We start from the raw sequence: 16,310 nt of genomic DNA, 5'->3' as shown, positions 1-16,310 counted from the left end.
TTTCGAGGATCATCGGTGTGTGGTTCTGTTGTGTTGTCGTTGGTATAACCTGTTTTCCAGGATCGCAAAACCCAGAGCTGATGATTATTTCAAATCCATCAATGTCAAGGCGGCGTACCAGACCAACGAGCCTTTTATTTTGGCAAATCAAGCAACACAGATATTTTTCTTGGAAGACACATTTGCACGTAGCGATGACTGGAGAGTATTGCAAAGGTTTGAGCAGACGAATTCGTTTAATGAAGTTGCACAACAAGATGATGCTTACACTGCTCCTGATGTACAAGATAACACAGATGTTCCTAATATCTTTGAGAACCATCACGTCAATGACGCCGGCGAAAAGATTGCCTGTCGTGCTATGGACATACAAGAGTTGATCAAGAAGAAGCCAACGTTCGAGGACGTTAAGGACGAAGAAGAAGATGACACCGTGGGGAATTACGATTCAGACTGATACACATGGCGAAGATGTTGACGCTGCTGCTGTGGATGATGATTACATTGCTTTTGTCATATTTTCCTGTCAGAAGACGTTTTTTTATCTACTATGTGAAATTGTGTTTGCTATGACAACTGAAACCTGATGAACATGTTGTTTAGTATTTTGCTGTGAGAACATCAGTTGTTATGTATGATGATTTGTGTTTGGTGATTGTATGACAACTAAAACATGATGACATTGTTGTTTAGTTGTACTCATATTTTGCTGTGAAACTTGAATTTGATGACATAGTTTGCTGTTGGACTGCAATTTGCTCGATGTCTTCGAATGAGAACAAAGCTGACCCGACAGGGCATCTGCTATTTATTTATTTATATGAGCAAAAGGGGATACCCCCTGATTTCCGTTAATAGAAATCATTAGATATTCACAACACTACGCCCAGCCTGCTACACAGGTTTCATTCATTACTAGTTTCAGCAAAGTGCTCATGTCGTAGCCACTGAATACATAACGAGTGCTACATACACTGCAAATAAAGAGGCAATCATCCTACAGAGCACATCGATTTTGCCCATTATCTTCACAAGCTCTTTCATATCCTCATTGCTGTCAAGGCCGTTCAGCAGCTGTTGCTTGGCCATGATCAGAGGAACTGCGTCTTTAACCTTCTGCTCTGCATCTTCCTCTTCTGTCGTTCCTTCAGTTACTTGTCCAACACCCCAACCTGCTGGTATTGGGATTCCTCGGCTAGCCAAATAATCAGCGTAGTTGCATTCCCCCACATCAGCAACTTCCCAGAAATACAAATCACACGAATCTTCCCTTTTCTGCACGAATCAAATTGGAAGATCATCAACCAAACTATTAAAAATCAGCAACTGAAAGCAGCAGAACAACACTTAAACATATTATTACCCCATGATTCGGGCATTTGTAGAAGACTCGTCCAGGGTTGCGGATTGTGGTTGAGACGCGACGGATGACTCTGCGTGATTTGCAGCAGTGGCACCACACCAACGGCAGCGGGTTGCGATGAGCAATCGGCTGCGGTGCGCGTGCCGGCGGGGGTGTGATGAGACCCACAGGTGATGGTACGGGTGGCGACTTGGCGCATATCTGGTTGTTGCCAGCTGAAGAGCAGGTGGACGAGCAGCCAGCGGACATGGTTGCTGCGGCCAGAGCTTCTGATGCTAGGCAGAGTAAGTAGAGAAGAGGAGAAGCGGACGTTGGATATGTCAGTTTCATTACTTGCTGAGTAGCATAGCACCATATATAGTCATAGTCTAGGTTTGGATTCGAACCAGCTACAGGAGCACGTCTTTCTTTTTTCTAAAACTCGGCAACGTCTCTTTACTGGTACACTAGCTTGTTCTGTACGCCTTCCCAAGTCTTTGATTTTCTTTCCCTTTTTTTGCGACGAAGGAAGGAGGACAAAATTGAGAGTTCCTGGGACTCGAACCCAAGACCTCTCGGTTGAAAACCAAGGGTGCTAGTCACTTATGTGGCGAACGTTCCCTGTGAGGAGGACGGCAGACGAACGCATTTTCCTCGCAGTTTTCTTCCTATATATAAAAAAGTATGCTACTTGGTGTCCGCTTAGTCAACAAACGATTGTCCCAACCTTGACCGTTGGATTGACATTCAACGTCTGTCACGTTTCTTCAGTCTCTTCTTCCACGAGCCGCCAAAGCCAAACCAGCGCCGGCGGGACCGCCTGCTCCCGCCTCCCACGGCTGGCTGTGATCTTCCCCGGCTCCTGTTCGTTCCCGTCCGAGGCCTCACCATCGTCCTCCGCCTTGGTTCGCTCGCCGCGGCGCCACCCTCCGGTGTTGTCAACATGGTCAACAACCGAGAGGAATAAGGAGATGACTGTACATGGTGAGGATGACAGTAGGGACCCAGCAGCGCGCGCAGTAATTTTGTTTTTTTGGGACGGAGAAGGGTATCAACTGGGTTATGCGGGACCCGTGGCCCGTCTAGCCCAGGCTTTTATTTCATATGTTTAGCACATGACCAGCCCAGTTTGTTTTTTTCCTTTCTGAAAATGGCTAGCCAGCTATTTTGTTTTTTGCAGAATAACCAACGTAGGCCTACTTGCTTTTCTACGCCCTGCTGGGCCGGAAATCTTTCAAGACGAGGAGGGATGCATTTTGCCCAGAAAATGGGCTATAAGTAATAAGAAATGGGCTATAAGTAATAATAAATGGGCTGTAAAATGAAAAAATACAGCAAACAGGCAATTAGTTCCAAAATATTGTTTTCTTTCGGATTTTGATATTTTAAATTTCATTGTTTTTGTGCGGGTAAAATTTCATTGAATTTAAATTAAGGTATATTTAGATTTAAAATTAATTTGAATCTGGCTAGAAATTTCGGGTTGTATGCTGTTTGGGACAGATTTGGAGGCTGACTTGTGGGTCTACTAGGTTGACGTGTACTTTGGCTTTGTCAACTTAGTCCACAAACGATTCTAGCAGCAGTGACCATTGGATGTTAATCCAACGGCCGTGCTGCTTCTTCACTATCTGATCTTCTTGCTCCAGCCGCCCAAACCAGCTCCGGTGGGACTGCCTGCTCCCGCCTCCCGTGGCCGGCTGTGCTGCCGCACAGGCCGCACCGCCCCACCCTACTTCATTGCTGGCCAGGCCATTCCTCTACTCACCCACACCTCCTGTTATTTTCCGGCGACGGCAGCCGGACCAGTAAACCCTCGTACTCCCCACCGCGTGGGCAACCATTGGCGAGTCTTCCCTGGCTCCGTGTCGTTCCCTTCCTAGGCCTCGCCGTCGTCCACCGCCATGGTGCTCTCGGCGTGGACTGGTCAACATGGTCGACGAACGACATCCATCGGCCGTGGACTGTACGCGCAAAATAATGATTCCTCCACCTAACAGCTGGGACCCACCGGAAGGGCCTCTGTATTTCGCGAAAAAAAGTTCCCCCCGCTGACATGTCGGACCCACCAGCTATATCTTCGCACGCAAGGAAGTGCCTCCTTATTACGCACAAAAAAATGAATACCCCCCTGCTAGCTGGGACCCACCATAGTGGGAGGATGACTTGTGGGCCAACTAAGTTGACGGGGACGGAGGGCTTTGTCAACTTAGTCAATATGAACGATTCTAGCTCCAGTGACCGTACGATGTCCATCCAACGGCCGTAGTGCTTCTTCAACCTCTGGTCTTCTTGCTCCAGCCGCCCAAAGCAGTGCCGGTCGTGCCGCATGCTCCTGCCTCCCGTGGCCAGCTGTGCTGCCACGGAGGCCTCACTGCCCCCTACTATTCCCACCGCTGGCCAGGCCATCCCTCTACTCACCCACACCCCCTATTATTCTGCAGCGACGACAACCTAACACCGCAGCCGAAGCAGTGAACCCTCATACTCCTCTACGTGTGGGCATCCACTGTCGCGTCTTCCCCGGCTCCGCGTCATCCCCTTCCTAGGCCTCGCCATCGTCCATCGCCCTGGTGCTCTTGGCGCGGCATGGTCAACATGGTCAACGAACGACTTCCATTGGAAGAGTACTATACGTTGATAGTCTGACAGCTGGGTCCACGGCAGCCGGAAGGAATTGGCTTCTTATTACGCGCAAAATAATTATTCCTCCACCTGACAGTAGGGACCCACCGTACGGGGAACCGTATTTCACGAAAAAACATTTCCCCCCTGATTGGTGGGACCCACCAGCTACATGTTCGCACGCAAGGAAGTGCGTCCGGGGCCAAAAAAACGATTCGCCCCCCAGACTGCTGGGACCCACCAGCTACATCTTCGCACGCAAGGAAGTGCCTGACAGTCGGTACCCACCTAGTCGATGCGTACGTAGCGTTGTCATTCTGGTCGCGAATGTGTACATACATACTGGTCAATGTAGAGGCGCGCACGTGTCGTAGTAGAGGCGCGCACATAGCATGTACACGTACGTACAGCGGCCAGTGTGCAAGAAAGAAAATACGGCCATGTACGTACATACATGCAGGGTCTCGAACGCCTACTCGCGCACACGTACGGCCAGGGCTCATGTACATGGCTGGGTCAGAATGGAGAAACTGCATCGTCGTCGTGTTCATCGGGAGGCAACGGAATGCGTCGTGTTCATCGGGAGGCAACGGAACGCATGGGAGCGAACCGGCTTGGACGGAACAGCCGATGGAAATGAGGCCTGGCGTACCGCAAAATGGAGGAAACAACCTTGTGTTTGACCGTCCGTGTTCGAAACGGGATCCTGTTCATCGGGAGAGGTCTGGCTTACCGCAAAATGGAGGAAACGGACTTGTGTTGGACCTCCTATGGTCGAAGCAGGGTCCTGTTGATCCGGAGAGGTGTGGCGTACTGCAAAACGGAGGAAACGGACTTGTGTTGGAGCGCTACGGTCGAAATGGGGGTCCTGTTCATCAGGAGGGGTGTGGCTACCGCAAAATGGGACTCCACGGGATACTGTTCATCTCTACCGTCGACCTCCTCTAGCCTCCACGGGCTACTGTTCATCCACCATCGACCTCCTCCAGCCTCCACCTGCGACTGTTCATCCACGGGCTCCTGTTCATCCAGCCTCCACCGCGCGCTACTCCACTAGCTACTGTTCAACCAGCCCTCTGCATGGGCTCCTGTTCAACCACCCCTCCACGGGCTACTGTTCATCCACCCCTCCACCATCTACTGTTCATCCAGCCCTCCACGGGGTCGTCCTATTCATCCAGCCCTCCACGGGGTCCTATTCATCCATCCCCAACCGGCTCGATCGATCGGGGTCCTGTTCATCCAGAGGCAACACCATGGGGTCCTGTTCATCCACCCCCACCGGGACCTATTCATCCAACCCCCCCCAGCAACACTCACTATTCATCAAGGGAATGAGGCAGTAGGGTTCGATCGGCTTCAGTTAGCAGCAGTAGCAAAGGAATCACTCGGGATTAGTTACGTAGCTAGTGCAATCGCTCGGGTTCAGTTAGAGCCCAACGCCTCGCTTGGGTTCAGTTAGAGCCCAATGCCTCGCACACACGCGCGTACGTGTATGAGAGAAACGCGCATCGCTTGGCCCCCGACCACCCACCGTAACCGGGAACTCCCCGAATTTTCCTTGCCCTCGCTTCTACCACGGTTTTTTCCGTCATGGACAACCCAAAGAATGTCATGCAGCTGCGTCTCCAGCCCACCCAGGACAAAAAGCCCATTTTCTGTCATGATTTTTTGTCATAGAAGTAAGAGCCCACCACATCTATGATGATGCCAGGTTTTGTCACAATTATCGACATAGAAGTGTCATAAGTATGACAGAAAAAACTTCGTTCGGCCCAAAATGTCATGGATGTGTCTTTTTTTGTAGTGGTACGTTGTATCATACACTAGTATCGTATGCATGATACTATAGTATATATGATACTTCCTACTATACAAAGGCTGGCCAAAGTGGCGGTATATATCATAGTCGACAATACCATGCACTCGGAAAAATAGCAAGTATGTTGATGAGGCAAAGAATTAAATATAGTGAGGGTTAGACCGTTAGAGTAACATATAGGTAGACACCGTATCATGTTAAATGTGATGCTAATTTGTGTCATGCATGGCAATAAATATAATCTCTGATACTATATATACTCCATGTATTATACTATGCGCTATAATTGAAGGTAGTATCATACACTAGCTATAGTACATATATGCATGATATAGTATATGACACTCTCCACTATGAGTATCCTAATTAAGTATAGCCTAACTAAAACACCCACATGTAGTCGTAGTAGGGTTTTGACTTTATATGCACTAAAATGCAAGGTAAGTGCAAAGAATGACTTAAACATAGCAGACGACCTAAATGAGTCGAAAAATCAAACCAAGGGTATATCCGCGATTGTTTACCATGATTTTTTTCGAGGTGGAACAATGTAGAGTAACTGACGATTTGTAGTCGAAGTGCCACATCTCCTTTTTGGAAACTATGATCCTTGTTGTGAGATGCTCCGATATGGAAGGTGCAAGCAGCAAAACTTGTGCCAAACTTTACCAATTTTTTTCCATGCGATCATGAGGGCACGCCACAGTGGCACAATGATTTTCGTTATTTTCGGAACTCTATATACATTTCCTGAAATTAAAATGCCAACAAGGCCTATGCTTCTGGTCGCACGCTACAGCCAAACTGTTTGAAGTTTTTTTCTCGTTTCTCACACAATGAATGAAAAATCGCAAAGCAACACCCAAATGATCTTGCGCTAACCTACATGTGTATTCGCGACTATATATATATAGAAATTAAACGAGATCTCTTTTATTTTTGCGTATTCAAAGTTTTAGATTGCTAGCGAGGCCTCCCACCTGGTAAAATGTACAAGAAAATTGAAACATAGGGTACAATCGTGATTTCTTACCATGGGAAACAAATTTGGAGGCGAAACGATGAACTCATGTTTTCATACAAACAAAAAAATGTTGTTAGTTAATATAAATGTTTTCAAATAGCACACGGTTCAGTCACAAAAGTCGTGTGTCCACGTAACCGTGGCCAATGCCCCTGCCACACGCACAATCTGAGTCATGCGTTCTGATTGGCCAGTATCCAAACCCCACGGATCGTACGTCTGCACCGTTGGATGCTCCCAGATCAAATGGCGATTTCCATCCCTTTCGACCGCATATGCAGTTCTGATTGTGATTTTTTATGCGGTTCCTCCTCCTCCGACGACTCCTTCACCACCCGGGTATGCTGTTAGTCAATGTAAATGTTTTAAAATAGCACACGGTTCACTCATAAAAGCCGTGTGCCTACCGAACCGTGGCCGATGCCCCCCCTTTGCTGCGCCCGTGATCTGGCGCATGATCGTACGTCTGCACCGTTGGATGCTCCCAGATTGAACGGCAATCCCCATCCCTTATGGATGCAGTCCGCCTAGGAATTGATTTATATGCCAAAATGCACGGTAAATGCCAAAAAATGACTTACATATAGCACACGAGACCTGAAATGCGCCAGCAAATCAAACCCGTGGTATAATGGTGATTGCTTAACATGGGAAAAATTTAGAGACGAAACGATAAATTCACGTCTTCATTTTGAAATTAGTACGTCTTCATTTCAAATGAAAATTTTCTCTTTGTGCACACGAGCGCTTAGAGGCAACTGTTTGCATAGGCCTTTCCGTGTGGCGACTAGGGATATTTTCCACCCTTTTCACCTAGGCCACCAACACCCCCCCACGGCCCACCCGCGTTTCACTCAACTAGTCCACCCAATCTCCATCGTTAGCTCCCCCTCCCCCAGATCCACAGCAGAACCCTCTCCGGCCCCGGCGTGCTCACCCCGGCCGTGTTCTCGCTCTTCGGCGTCAAGCCTACCTCCACTACCGTTCCCAACACGCGGCTGCCCGCGCCTCGCCGTCTTCGTTTGCTGCCAGCCACCCTCGACCATATTGATGTTGTAATCCTCGCCTCTCCTGTGGTCCGGCCGGGTTTGCATTAAGAAGCATGTTAGTTACTGCTCTCCATCGCCGTGAGGCATATTTCCTTGCAATCCCTCTTCCTATTTCGTTCCGTATGTTCCCAAATTGGCTATAAAATAACAGAGAGCATATATATGTTAATTATCTACCTTCCTAACTAGTACCTATAAGCTGTATTTGTTCCAATAAGTTACTGTCGATTTACAGATCGCGGGCGCCTGAGTCACACAAACTTAACAAATTAGCCATACATTTTCTAAATTATTGCATGGCATGTTTAGAAAGCTTGATACCAAGTTGTTGGATTTATGCTTATCCTCCTTTCCTGAGTGTCGCATGTGCTCTCTATAGACGACGAATAGCAACGACAACACTCATGCTTCAGCAGATATATCTTCATCTGATTCCGGCAACCCTAGATCTTCAGAAGATGATTAGGGATCAAGTAATCTTGAACGGGATAGAGCTACAGCAATTACCCTTCCGGTCAGGACACGGAGGTACGCTCCAAGGAAGCCCACACACAAGCCTAAAGGTGTATATGAAGTAACTGAGATCGATTTAAAGTCTTGGGCTCCAACTAAACCAGATAAAGCATGCACGAGGTTCTGGAGTGTGTGTGTATTTGCTGGCAGGGCAAGTCTCAACATAAACCTGCTGGGGTTTCGGAAGGCTGACACAGAAACACGGCGACGGATAGCCCGGGAGATCATGGATCACTTCAACATTCTAGAGCAGTGGAGAATGCAGGTGGAACACGCTACACTGAAGAAGGCTAGGGATGCTTGGAGAAACTGGAAGCACGTGTTGTACAAGAAGTACTTGAGTGAAAGCAAGGACCCAATCCCCACATAACCCCAAATTACAAAGGCAGATTGGGTAGGATTCAAAAGGGTTAGGGCAACTAAAGTGTTTGCTAAGAGTTTCAAGCACTCGGAACTTCAGAAGAAGAACACACCCCCCACCATATGGGTGTGGCGGGATACTATGGCATGAAACCGATTTGGGACAAGGAGGACAAAGAAGTAGTAGCAGTGGGTGGGGAACCGACCTTTAGTGAAATCAGGGGCGAACACGCCAGAGACTACTTGCAGGCACGTGCAATGAGGCGTGATGACGGAACTTATTACTTTAAAAACTGACATGATGAAGAACAACATTAAGTGATGGTAGAGGCTTCCAAGATCCCTGGAAGGTTCTACAAAAACTCAGGGCCATGTGACATTCTGTCCATTGCTCTGGAAACAAAAGAGCCCCCTGGCTGTGCAAGGGGTATTGGTGTTAATGTCCCGCACAAGAGGGTTGTCACACTCAGCAAAGAAGAGAGGCTCAGCATGAAAAAAGCGAAGAGTGAAATGAAGAAGAATGAATTGTATGAAAGGTTGAGGAAGGAAATGTATCAGGTTGTTTAAAAGGATCTTGAGCAGTCAATGATGATTGGGAAGACTCTAACACTGACAGATAGCCAGCAGATGGGAGGGGAGGTGGGCATGGAGGATGCTGCTTATTGAGCGACAACACAGCACAAGAGTAGCTGTGCATCAACTGACCCCAGTGACACTGCGACTACAACTGCTCGTGATGATGCTATATCTAATCTATCTGGAATGAAAGACATACTGAAGGGCGTGCTTACACATTATGAAGGTACATTAAAATGTGCAACAGCCTAGGTTTGCCCACCCTTCTTGGAAGAGGGCCTCTTGTTGGACAATGTGCCATTGAAGCCGGGCTGTGTGAAGTGCTACGTGACTGAAGTAAAGCCTGGATTCAATGAATTTTCCCTCAAGAATGTCCTAGGAGACTTTGGTGAGGACAGGACCTTGGGAGAAACACTGTTACATCACATCCAGTGGCCATGAAAGGAAATAGAGTTCATCAATGAGATCCCTGAAGCCCCGCCAAGAGCAACCATTGTCGCCCCTCAATCGGTGACGCTCTCCTTGACACAACAGCTCTCACGTGCTTCTCCCAAAGAACCTAATACTCGTAATCTGACGGTTGATGCATCAACATGTGATCAGCCGGCCCAACTTTGTGGTGTACATGCCATGTCATCCTCCGACCTGAAGCAGCTGGTGGAAACGCCTACAACTGCTGAAGACGCACCACCGGTTAAGATGTCGGCCGCTGAAGCAGTGGGGGGAGACCCAGCTGCAGCACATGCTCAGTAGACCAACCTGGTGGAATGGACTGCTAAGCAGTCTGATGCTTCGAAACCACCTGCTAAGCAGTCTGTAGGTCCAGAACCGACTACTTATCAATCGTCGGTCCACAGTCGCGTGATTAGCATACCAATGCATTAGCACTTCCTGCTCAGCAAACCAACATGTTGGCACGGCCTCCTCAGCACACTGACCAGTTGGCACCACCTGCGCAGAAACCATACTTAGCTTCAACGCATGGTCAGTATTCCGATTGTCGGTGTACAAAAGAATGGGTACTTCTGTACCCCTTACTAGTGTACGGGTAGTCGTAGCCACGCCTATGGCAGGGCCTAGTGAGGCAGAGGAAGGCAAAGTCCGAAGGCCACCAAGACAGACGGTCGAAGCACGAGGGGCAAGGGGCAAGCTGGACCGCCCCCAGCAAGAGCCTTGCCGGGATAACCTGCACCAATTTTAGCAAGTCCATCACCCTTGGAGCTGAGAGCTCCAACACCATCGACAATGTTAAGACCAAGATCTGGAGAGTGCATGCTCGATGACATGGAAATCCTCATAAGGATTGACGACCCACAGATCCGTGTGGGACTAGAAGACGAAGATCCCCGGCAGGACCCTTGCCGGGGATGATTCCAAGGCCTCCGGCAAGCCTTGCCGGGGACGATCGCTGGGCCGTGGCCAGACCCGCGCCCGGCAAGGTTTCGCCACCTCACCACTTCTCTAGTGTGACAATAGGCATGCCAACTAAGAAGGCACCTGCGTGGTGGCATGCAAATCTTCGTGGAAGCTTACCATTGCGCCAACGCAGCAGCTGGTTGGCCAGCGTGGCACTGCATGCCTTGTCAACCTAGACGCGCATCAAGGTGAGGAGGAGCGGCGAAGGATGAGATGGACTCTTTTGCCGTCCCCAATAAAGCGAGACTACACGTAGGCAACGCATTAAATGCGCTTTTCCTATGTCGATCGAGCAATAAGCTCGTACAACTGTAGCTTGCCACCTCCTGTGTGCCACTATGGCAAGCCCTTCGCATATAAAGGGAGGCCCAAGGAATACAGAGGGGGGATTCAGACTTTTGGACAAAGCACGCTCCATAGCTAGTTCAAAAGCTCAAGAACACACATATAACCAGACAAGCAGGACTAGGGTATTACGCATCTTTGCGGCCCGAACCTGGATAAAAATCCCCTTTGTGCTAACGGCTCGACCTGCTATTCGTGCAACTAAACCCCCGCCGAACGTAGAAGGGATCCTTGTGACCCCATAGGTGATCGGTTTCCCCGACATCTTTGGTGCGCTAGGTAGGGGAGTTAGCTGTGAGAATCTGGTATGTAGGTTAGTGCAGTAGTTTCTTCGCCGCCATGGCTTCGAAAAAGAAGACGACCGCAGCGAGCCGCTCCGCCCGCACCAGCGCGAACGGGCGACATGGTGGGAACCGGTGGTGGAGGAGATCGAGATCGTCCACACCATCTGAATATGAGAATCCAGGCAGACGGCGTCCTCCATAGCGGCGATGGTGGTCAGCATGCCGCTGTGCCTAGGGATGGAGTCGTGCTACCTGCGGGTGGTGCGAGGACCGCCAAGGGCAGGAGGTCGACCTCGCCAACGCACGTGCCGTGGTCCTGTCAGCTCGTGCGCGACGAACCGTGCAACGATGTTGAAGACCCCGGGCACCGCGGCGGCAAAATCCCTCAACGTCACTCTCAAGACATGCAGGGCCAACATGCGCGCCATGATGCTGGTGAAAAAAGCGCGCAACCGCGAAATCGTGATGGGACTCCTTCTAACATAGTTAGAAGTCTGAGTTCCTCCCATTCCTCGCACTTGTCGCTGTCACCCACGCGAGCGGAAGTGCTGTCGCAAGCGCAGCTGCTCCTAAACTTTCGTCCTTCCTTGGAGAAGCAAGAAGAGTGAGGGCTGCTATCCAAAGCCTTATTGGCCATGCCAACGGGGATGGCCACTGGGGAGCAAGCTCCTCGCGGCGGCGGAACGACGAGCCAACGTGTGTAGGCAGTGGAAGGGTCGAGGGCGCCGCAACCACGGTGCACTCCCCTCCACCACAGTCGGCTCATCGGGGTGACGCCTGGGATAACGTGTCCACGGCGTCATCAGACCCATGGACACGCCGTGACCAACGTCAAGTTATTCGAGATCGCCTCAAGAAGGACGCCGGAGTACTATCGAGCAGTGAAGGGAGGCACGTCACCAGTCTGATAGGCGTGCTGGGCCTACTGCGTACAAGCCTGCGCCGGGGGACGCTGGCGGCTTGCCGTACGCAATAACATGTCCAACATTGACCCATGAGTTGCGGTAGTTCCAGTGGCCCAACACCCGCATGTTCAAACCAGAGGTCCCGGAGAAGTATGACAGCAAAACTCACCCGTCCGAGTTCCTGAGTGTTTACACCATTTTGATGCAAGCCGCCAGGACACGGGATAACAAGATACTCGCCAACTATTTCCCGTTGGCACTCAAACCCAACATCAGGTCATGGTTGATGCATTTGCCGATAGCCATCTCCTCTTGGTCCAATCTGTGCCACGAGTTTGTTGGCGCCTTCACGGGCGGCCACGTAGCTCCTGGACAGGCAAGTGATTTGCACGTGATCCCCTAGAGGGATGGCGAATCCTTGTGCAAGTACATATAGAGATTCAGCCGTGTGCAATACAACATCCCTGATGTTCATCCCGCCGCTATCATTAGCGTGTTCCTTCAGAACATGCGATATTGCAAGATGCGTGAAGAGTTGGCCACGAACAAGGTTGCAGATGTTGTCGAGCTGTACGCTTTGGCTGACAGATGTGCCCGAGCTGAGGAAGGAAGGAAGTACCCCGGCGAGGATGCCGACGCGAGAAGTGAGTCAGAAGATGAAGACGTCGTTGCCCCGGCAAAGAAGGGTCGGTGATGCAACAGGAAGTGTAGGGGCAAGACCATGCTTGCCGTCGAGGAATCTGGCGACCCCGACACCGTTAAGAAGGCCAAGGTTGATGACCCCGGCAACGAGATTGCCGGGTGCAATGCCTGTCGGGCCTTGGCGGCTGCCGGCAAGTCAGAGGGCTCTGACAAGCAGTACTTCAAGATTCACCGTACCAAGGGACACGACCTCCAGAACTGCCACCAAGTGGAGCTGTTGATGGAGAAGCAAAGGGCTGAGTACGAGAGACGAGACAAGGAGAAGGTCCAAGGAGGAGCTGAAGGGTCCGGCAAGAAGAGCGGCGGCCAAGGAGGACGCGCCAACAAGGAAAAGCAACAAGGGAGGCCTGCCCGAGGCCGTGACAAGAAAGAGGATGATGATGATCATGATGATGATGACGAATCCACCGAGCACAAGTTCCAGAAAGTGACAAATGTCATGTGTGTTGATGGAGGTGCTTCATTGCATTCTTCCCACCACCAACTGAAACAGTCTGCGCGTGAGATTAATGCAACAGAACCAATGGTCGACGCCCAGAAGCCGTTGAGGTGGTCCCACATGCCTATCGTTTTGGACGCCGAGGATCACCCTGATCGCACAACTGCAGTCGGGCGTTTGCCGTTGTTGGTATCCCCAACAATATGCAAGCTCAAGGTGACGAAGATGTTAGTTGATGATGTGGCCGGCCTTAACTTGATCTCGCCCAACATCGACAAGAGGCTGCAGATCCCCGATGAGGATCTCGAGAAGACGGGCACGTTCCAAGGGATCAACCAGGGAGGAGTCAGCCCAAGGGAAAGGTCACGCTACCAGTGACATTTGTTGGCGACCTCAACTACAGGACGGAGACGATCGTTTTTGATGTCGCTGAGATCTCGTTGCCATACAACGGGATCCTTGGCCGCCCAGCGCTGGCCAAGTTCATGGCAGAATCGCACTACGCATATAACAAGCTGAAGATGCCCGACCCGATGAGCATAATCACCGTCGGCTGCGATAGAAAGGATGCACTCATCTGCACTGATCAGCTCTATCAAGAGGCGGTTGCAGCGTCTGTCGCCAAGGCGCCCGTGCCTACCATTGAGAAGAAGACTAGTAAGGCCTCGGCCGCCGGCAAGACTCCTGGCTCTGGCAAGGGTTCCTGCAGTCACTCAGGCAAATGCACCTCTTCGGAGTGTTGTGTTCCCGCTGAGGACGTGCGATGGAGATCTACCGGCAAGACCAAGAAGGTGTCCGTCAAGGAGGATGGCACGGGCGGAGCTTTTACCATAAGATCCACCCTTGACAGCAAATAGGAAAACGCGCTCGTCGCCTTCCTACGGGCGAATGTCGATGTGTTTGCATGGCAAGCATCCGACATCCCCGGTGTTCCTAGGGAGGTGATTGAGCACCATCTTGCTATCTGCCCTCATGCACGGCCTGTCAAGCAAAAGGTCAGAAAGCAAGCTTTGGAGCGACAGGAGTTTATCATTGAGGAGACAGGAAGTTGGAGGCGGCAGGTTTGGTCAAGGGAGTTCTCCACCCGACGTAGTTGGCCAATCTAGTAGTAGTACGTAAGGTGAATGGGAAGTGAGGCTTTGTATCGACTATACCGATATCAATAAAGCCTGTCCAAAGGATCCTTTCCCGTTGCCACGTATTGACCAGATAGTGGACTCCACTGCTAGGTGCGACCTGCTGTCATTCCTTGACGCTTACTCAGGATATCATCAGATCTTCATGACAAAAGAAGATGAAGAGAAGACCGCGTTCATCACCCCATGTGGTACATACTGCTTTGTACGTATGCCTTTTGGGTTGAAGAGCGCTGGTTCAACGTTCGCTCGAGCGGTCCAAATTGGTTTTGAACCCCAACTCCATAGAAATATGGAAGCCTACATGGATGACATAGTGGTCAAAACCAAGGATAAGGCCACACTTGTACCGGGCCTGGAAGAAACTTTTGCACACTTGCGCAGGATCAACCTCAAGTTCAACCCAGAGAAGTGTGTGTTCAACGTTCCGTCCGGCTAACCTCTTGGGTTCTTTGTGTCTCAACGCAGAATCGAAGCGAATCCTGACAAGATCAAAGCAATTGAGCATATTGAGGCGCCAAGATGAGTTAAAGATGTCCGAAGGCTTGCCGACTGCGTCGCCGCCCTAAGTAGGTTCATCTCTAAATCTGCTGAGCATGCCCTCCTCATTTTCAAGATTCTGAAAAAGGCGGGTCCAATGAAATGGACCCCGGAGGCAGAGACATCACTGCAAGATTTGAGGCGATACCTCTCCTCTATGCCAATACTGGTCGCGCCCAAGCCACAAGAGTCATTGCTACTGTACCTGGCACCAACAAATCAAGTGGTCAGTGCTGCGCTAGTGGCACAGAGAGAAGTTGAGGAGGAGGCAACAGTAGCGGCAATGCCCTTAGGTGCAGAACTAGGTCCGGTAGGGCCCGACCCCGGCGAGGGAGGATCGCCGGCAGGACCTGATCCCGGCAGGGAGGGCCCCCCGGCAGGATCCAATCCCTGCAAGGCAATGTCCGCACAAGCAAGCGAGGTGGAACAGAAGAAAAAGGTGGTGCAGCACCCAGTCTACTTTGTCAGCTCCCTCTTGCAGGCGGCTAGGTCGAGGTATTCTGGCATACAGAAGTTGCTTTTCGGCCTTCTTATGGCCTCGAGGAAGCTACGCTACTATTTTCAAGCGGACGAGATCACCATCATCACTCGCCTCCTGTTGCAACAAATTTTGCACAATCCAGATGCAACGGGAAGGATTGTGGAGTGGGCAGGAGCTGTCAAGCTTTGGGCTCAGATTTGAAAGTACCTGCGATAAAGAGCAGAGCCTTGGTAGAATTCATAGCAGAATGGATATCCATGCCCGACAAAGAAGTTCAAGAAACCACACTTCCTGGCAAAGAGGCAAGTGGTCATTGGATTATGTACTTGGATGGAGCTTTCTCATTACAAGGTGCTGGTGCCGGTGTGTTGCTCGTCACGCCCACCAGAGAATGCCTCAAGTATCTGATCCATATGCACTTCCCCCGAGAGAGGTCGACAAACAACACTGCGGAATACGAGGGGCTGCTTGCTGGTCTCAGGATCGCGGTGGACCTCGGGACAGGAAGCTTATTATCATAGGAGATTCACAACTTGTCCTCAGGCAAGTTAACAAGGATTATCAGAGCCCACCGATGGAGGCTTACGTGGATGAAGTGAGGAAGTTGGAAGAGCGCTTTGACGGTCTACAAGGAAAGCATGTTCCTCGAGTAGAGAACAACATTGCTGATGACCTGTCAAAGCGCGCTACCCTCAAGCTACCTGTGGAACCAGGTACCTTTGTGCTTCAATTAACTCAGCCATTCATCGAG

The sequence above is a fragment of the Triticum aestivum genome, chromosome 6B (assembly GCF_018294505.1).
Source record: "Triticum aestivum cultivar Chinese Spring chromosome 6B, IWGSC CS RefSeq v2.1, whole genome shotgun sequence".
Classification (NCBI taxonomy): Eukaryota; Viridiplantae; Streptophyta; class Magnoliopsida; order Poales; family Poaceae; genus Triticum; species Triticum aestivum.
The sequence above is the reverse complement of the archived record's forward strand: the minus strand, read 5'-3'. Positions refer to the sequence as shown.